This window comes from Coturnix japonica, chromosome 27 (assembly GCF_001577835.2).
Source record: "Coturnix japonica isolate 7356 chromosome 27, Coturnix japonica 2.1, whole genome shotgun sequence".
NCBI classification, from domain to species: Eukaryota; Metazoa; Chordata; class Aves; order Galliformes; family Phasianidae; genus Coturnix; species Coturnix japonica.
Window position 1 is genome coordinate 2,101,598 of NC_029542.1, and position 6,889 is coordinate 2,108,486.

Sequence of the window (6,889 nt, forward strand, 5' to 3'; positions counted from 1 at the left end):
CCCCCCCACAGCATCACTGCAGACCGAGGGTGCCATGGCAGCGGGCAGGGAGGCTGCAAAACAGGGGGGGATCTGCCACAGTGTGGGCACAGCCCCAGAGCTCTACATCACTGCTGTGTGACCCCCCCGCACTCCCAAGCCCTGTCCCCCCACCCACTATCACCGTTCACAGGGGACACAGCCACCCTCGGGTGCATCACCCCCCCCCCCAGCCCCACGCACAGCCCCATACAGAGGACACAGCGGCTTCACGACTTGTTTTTTCCATTCGAGCAGAGGGGACATGCGTGGGTTTAACGCAATTACCTCCCGCTGATCACCTGCACCCCTATCAGCAGCACCAAGGGATGTTTTGGCAGCCGCAGCGTTGATGGGAGTGCGGGTGTGAAGGCTGATGACGGAGGTGGGGGGGGACGGGACATGTCCCTGTGTCCCCCCTTTTGTGTGCGTGTCCGTCACGCAGTGCCACTAGATGTCACCAGGAGTTCGCAGTGCTCAGCATCCCCGGAGCTGGGCACCCCGAGGGACCCACAGCACCCTCAGGTCGAGAGCTGTGGGACGTGGAGAACCCAGTGACATGGAGAGCCGTGGGACCTGAAGGACCTGGTGGGATCTCGAGTGTCCAAGAAGCTGATAATGGGATCCAGTGGGACCTGATGGGATCGAGAGCACCCAAAGACCCAAAGGATTTGGTGAGACCTGGTGGAATCTGGAGTGCCCAAGGAGCTGATGGGATTCGGTGAGACCTGGTAGGAACTGGAGCACCCAAGGAGCTGCAGGACATGGGGGACCTGGTGGGATCTGGTGAGATGCGGTGGGGATGGTGGGACCTGGAACACTCAAGTTGCTGATGGGACTTGGTGGAACCTGATGGGACCTCACACCTGGAATAACCAAAGAATTGAAGGATTTGGTGAGACCCAGTGGGATCTGGAGCACCCAAGGACCTGAAGGTCCTGGAGGACCTGGTGAGATCTTATGAGGTCTGGTGGGACCTGGGGCACCCAAAGAGCTGCAGGACATAGAGGACCTGGTAAGACCCAGTGGGATCTGGTGGGACCTGGAGCACTTTCCGGCTGCTGCTGTACCATTAGGAGCACAACCCAGAGGTTCAACAGAGCTGACATCCCCATTCCCAATGGAAACCCATCACCCTAAGAGCAAAGTCTGCTCCCTGCTCCAGGGCAAAGCCTCACGTGCAGCAGCCTCGAGACCTCATCCCTGCAAGCACGACTGCAACCCTGGGCACAGGGGCACTGTATCTTGCAGCAGCATTATCTTTGCAAAGCAATTGGAGATGTGTCAATAGTTCTGCTGGAAGGGACCAAGGAAGGTCAGCAAGTCTGCCTGCCCAGCCACTAGAAGTTAAAGTAAGATACCGAGGGCATCTTCCAAGTGCCCCCTGAATGCAGAGGTGTGGGCACCAGCCTCCTCACAGGAACCCTGTGCCAGTGTCTGACCACTCTCATGATAAAACATTTATGTTATGGCCTCACCTGAGCTTCCCCTGGCACAGCTGTGTGGTGCAATCACATTGTACCATTGGCGACCAGGGAGCAAAGACCAGGCAGCCCCAGGGCCTCTCCTCCCACCCATAGATGTCAAACAGATCCAGCCCTATATTGGAGCCCTGGGAGCACTGCGGGTGTTGAGCCCCATTCTCTGCAACCCCTGGAGCTCTTCCACTCAGCCCCCCAACACTCAGAAATATACCAATGGACCCCTCCTCCATCAGCCCACATTGGCTCTAGCAATAACTTTGCTCTCTGAGTGCCTTCCACCATCCCCAGGACACGTTCCCCACCTGGGGGTCATCCTGGCAGGGCTGCAGCTCCCAATGGCAGATGGGGATAATGTTGGCTGGCATCCAGTTAGCAGGATCCTCCCCAGACCTTTGGTAAATAGATTGGTAAATGGTTTACCAGAGCTAATCTCAGCCATAAAACCCACCATAAAGCTCAAACCTTTAGCAGCTGGGCTGCAGCTCGTGGCAGGGGTCAGCTGGGCTTTGGGGGCAGAGCTGAAGGAGGGATTCCCCTTCTGTGGGTGGGCTGAGAGCTTTGGAAAAGCCTTGCAGGGGATGAGAGCTGGGGGCTTCCTTTGGGAGAGATGGCAAGATGGGAAGCTTCACCCTCGTGCTAAGAGCAGCAGTGTTTTAATATTGAGTCATGGAATTGTAGCATGGTTGGCTTGCAGGAGACCTCCAAGCTGGGTGTCCCTCACCAAATCAAGGCCTTATCCACAGTGTCGTGCACTTCAAGGCAATGCAACAAAGCATCTTTATATGTGTTTATAGCCACGCAGCAGCCCACAGCCCTACATGCACGTGGTTGCTCATCCCATCCACACAGTAGGAGCAAACCTGAGCCCATTGGTCCCTTGCACCCATCAGGCACAGGACACACAGCAGTGGCAATGTGGGGACAGCCCAAGCCCTGCCACCAGCCCTGCACGCTGGGTCCCGCCAGCAGCTTGTAACAGCCTCTTTAATTAGCAACGTTGCCAGGGACATAATGGCTTTATTAAATCTGCCTGTAATGAAACCATCACCACAGTGCCAGGATGACACTGGCCCCAGCTCTAACCTCTATGGCCTGCAGCAGCGCTGGGCTCTTCTGGGGCTCCAAAGGACCACCAGGAGCCCCTCAGATCAATACCCCACGTCCTGCCCACCCACATCCCCCCCCCCAGCTCTGCCCCCTCTCCTCCTCCACCTGAGATTATCCAGTTCCCATTTTGCTGTTATATCGCATGGCTGGTGGGTTGGTTCCTTTTTTCTCTCCCCTAAATCAACTTTTTATCGCTTAAGAAACGCGTTCATGGGAAGGATGAGTCCCCAAGGAGAGGCTGCAGGAGCACAGCTGCTGAGATTGGGTTTGTCACTAAATGCAATGGGAAAAACAATGCTTCAGACCCAACCCCCAGCATGCAGAGTCCCTGTCCTGAATTGCACCTATGGCTGCCCCTACAAGCCCCCAATTTCTGGGGGTCCCATAGATTCCCATTGAGATTCAGTTCCCCCTGACCCAGGGCTCAGAACGAAGGGCACAGACACCCGTTTTCATCCCTTCAGCAATTAAACCTCTCCTCGCTGGGAGCACAGTGCAGTGATAAGATCTGTGCAGCAGGCACTCACACTCCATCTCTTTCAGAAGAGGCTGAAGGCTCGTTTATAGGGATTTTAATAGCTGCCTGGATAAACAGCGGCGATAACCCTCACCGGACTCACAGCGGGTGATTAATGCTCCTGCAGCAGTCACGCTCACTTGCCTTGTGGCTAGGATTGTTTTGTGTTATTAAGGAACAGGGGGTGGGGAGAAGGAAAAAAAATGTGGACTTTGCCATATTTTATCAGGTTGATGCATAGGTGTGGAGGGAACACAGAGATCTCCCGCATCACCTCACGCTTTGGTGCTTGGCCAACGGGGAGTGGGGATGGAGGGTGAGGGATGAGGGGTGGGGGGTGAAGGATGGAGGGAGGGCAAGAGATGAGGGATAGATGACAAGAGATGAGGGATGGGTGACAAGGGATGAGGAACACAGGACAAGGGATGAGGGATGGGTGACAGTGGATGAGGAATACAGCACGAGGGACGAGCAGCAGATGACTTCTGGCCCTCGGTTCTTGCCCCATAGTGTTCCCACTGAGCTGCTTGTTGGGGTCTAGTATTGATGGGCTTTCACACCCCCTGCATGCTGCCTTCTGAGGCAATGTTACAGCCTCAAGATGCTGGTGCTGGTCCCAGCCCAGGGGATAGAGCTGGAGGAGCTCCCATGGTAGAACCCCACATCTCCACCCCCTTCCCATCTCCACCCAGCCCCACCAGGTTGCTTGGTGCTACACATGCAGAGAAGCATGTGGTTCCATTGACATCTCCTCTCACGCCACCAGCCATAAACGTGTGTCCTATGGCCAGCACGCGACAGGAGGCGTTGTCAGAGGGCAGGGCTGAAATCTTGCTGATGTGGAGCTTTTCTGTTGTGTTCAGCCTCAACAAATGCTGACTGTGCTCTTTTGGTGCTATGGGGTGGCTGTTATGATGACACAGCAAGCTCGCTGCCAAGCCACCACACCCCAAACCAGGGGAGAGGGGATGCTCTGGGTTTTAAGTGAGTCTTTTTAGCCTCACGTAGCCTGGAAATTTTAGCCCACTTTAGCCTGGAAATGACCAAAGCAACTCTCAATGGATGTATTTTGCTGATGGCCAACAGCGCTCTGGTCCTGCTAACCCATCCCCAAGCCCAGATGACCCATCAGGACCCTGAGCCATCCCATAATGCCAAGTGTGCTCAAATCTCTCTGGATCAGGATTGCAGTTACTGCAGCTCTTTGCTTGCATCGGCCACAGCACTTGTACCAATGGTTTGCCATCATATTGGCGCATGTAAGTCCAAAACAAACTGAAACAAAGGCGCATTGCTGCATTTCTTATTTGGCAGGACGACCAAAGAGCTGCTGAGATGAGGAATTTGGAGCAGTGATGTTTTCCCTCTCCCTCACAGCGACGTCACAGCATCAGGGAAAGCAGCTTAGCGAATTATGCACTCTGATAATTGATTAAATTCATCAGTAAATGAAGCAGCATCGTTTAAAACCGTGGTTGGGAGTGGGAGGAGGAATTCTCTTGGCAGGGTTCTCACCAGCCACTGTGCCCACAAAACCACAGCAGTGAGGGAAATTAACACACGAGGGGGCACACCCGAAATAAAGAAGATGGGATTAATCATCCCCAATGGAGGCCATAGGGAGAGCCATAGATCCCCAGATCTCTCCATCCAGCACTGGGGATATCCCTAAACTCCTCCTCCTTCGCACACCTCCCACCTCACTGCTATCTCAGCTGATTCCTTACAGACCTCCTAAGGTTTTTGCTTTCAGACTCCTTATTTCTTCCCAGTCTGTGGGTCTCTGGGCCAGGAGCTCATTTCCCATCACTGCCCCCCTCTCTCCCCAGGGCTGTGGGTTGGGAGGTTTGCTGAGTCAGGAAGCCAAAGAGTTTGTTAAAGAGGATGAAAGTAAACAGTGCTCCTTCCCCAGCAACATCCTGCCCTGGGCAATATGCTGCAGGGATATATGAGATACAGGATGTCTGAGATTTGGGGATATCTGAACCATTCTGGTCCCATTTCTTCCATCGGTCCCCAGGGCTCTGTGCTCGGTGCCAGGAGCCGCTGCCCCTCAGTGCCTCCACCAGCACACACGTGTCCACACACACGTGCTGCAGGGAGGGGGATGCTGCTGGTTGCAGCTCTTGATGGAAATGCAAGTGGATGGGAAATGTCCTCCCAGCTGGAGCAGCTGTCGGGGACACGGCATCTCACCCAGGAGCCCACATCACCCCACAGCCCTGCGGCCGCTTGCAGTCCAGCATCCGTCTCCGTGGCAACACTTCATGTGCATTCTTTGATATCCCTCTGGTCCACATCACACGCAGCCCAGGGTATCCCATTTATGGGTCCAAATGTGTTCCCATATCCTCATCACCCAGTTCAACCCCATCAGATTGCAATGGGTATGTGGGTCCCTCTGCACCCAAGTGTGCCCCATGGCAGCACAGAGGCACCAACTTGCATCTTTGGGCTTGCATCTATCCCATTTGCTTTCCTGGATCATGGCTCCTTCCTCTGCCAGCACTGTCCCATGTCTGATCTCAGCTGGAAACCTTTAGGATGGGATGTCACTGAGCTGGGCAATACAGCCACCCTGCCCAACACAACATCCCACAGCAGCAGCAGCAGCGCTCAGAATCACCTCAGGTACATCAACCACAGGAACACCGTGAGCTCTTCCCTATGGAAAAAGGCTCCAAACTGCCTTTGTTGGGGTCACCACATCATGCAGAGGTTGCAGAGCCCATTTCAGCCCTAATCCTGGCCCAATGGCCGGGAAAACCCCTCCCCGGTATAGCTGGGAACAGGGGGCCGGAGCTTCTCAGGAAATCTCCATTCATCAGCTCTTGGTCATCAGCCAAATTGGAGCCCAACCAACCATTTTCCCAACTTCTCAGGGATGTTTCCAGGATCGTGTGGCCGATTGGGAGTGAAGATGGCAAGGGGGGGGCAGGAGGGTGTCGTGGTGTCCAGGCTGCGGGCGCTGCTGATCTCACTGGTGGGCACAGAACCAGCATCAACAATGAAGGTTTTGTGGATGCTTGCATCAGGATGTGGTGTGACCAGGAAGCTGTGATTCTTGGAAGGGGTTTATTGATGTCAGGGCTCACAGGCTCCTAATTCCCTTCTTTCTCTTCTGGAAGTGGTTCTCTGCATCCCATAGGTGCCACATTGGGATGATTTGTCCCTTTTCAAAGAGTTGGGATTTCCCCATTGGGTCTCTATGGCCATGTCCAGCACATGATGGGGCCAACAGTTCAAGTGTTGCCCTGTTCCCCTCTTTAAAAGCTCCCCACTCCATGAAGGGTGTCTGCTGTGACCCTACAGAGCAGTGATGTGGTCAGTGGGATGTGGCCAGACTGGGGCCAGAGCTCAACTTGGGCACAGCTCCCAGGGCTGGGGCCAGACCCCAGAGAAAAGGGATTTATATAATTAAAAAGCAACAACAACAAAGCTACAAACAAAACAAAAACGTGACGTGAAATGAGCCATCAAGCCCATCAAAACGGATCTGGTTTTCATTTGGAAAGAACTTTTTGTTACTCGTTTGTCATCAGTTTAATTCCTCAAATCCAAACACTTCGTGGGACGGGATGGGATTTCCTTCACGGTTCAAAGAAACACTGCTTTCCTCTGTAAAATGAGATTCGGTCCATGGGGAGCTGCCAAGAAGCTGTGGGTCACTCAGGGATGACCATGATGGGGTTTCACTGCCATACAGCTGTGGGAGGGGCCCAGGACAGAGTCCAGCGTGGGACAGACCCCGCAGCCGCCCACC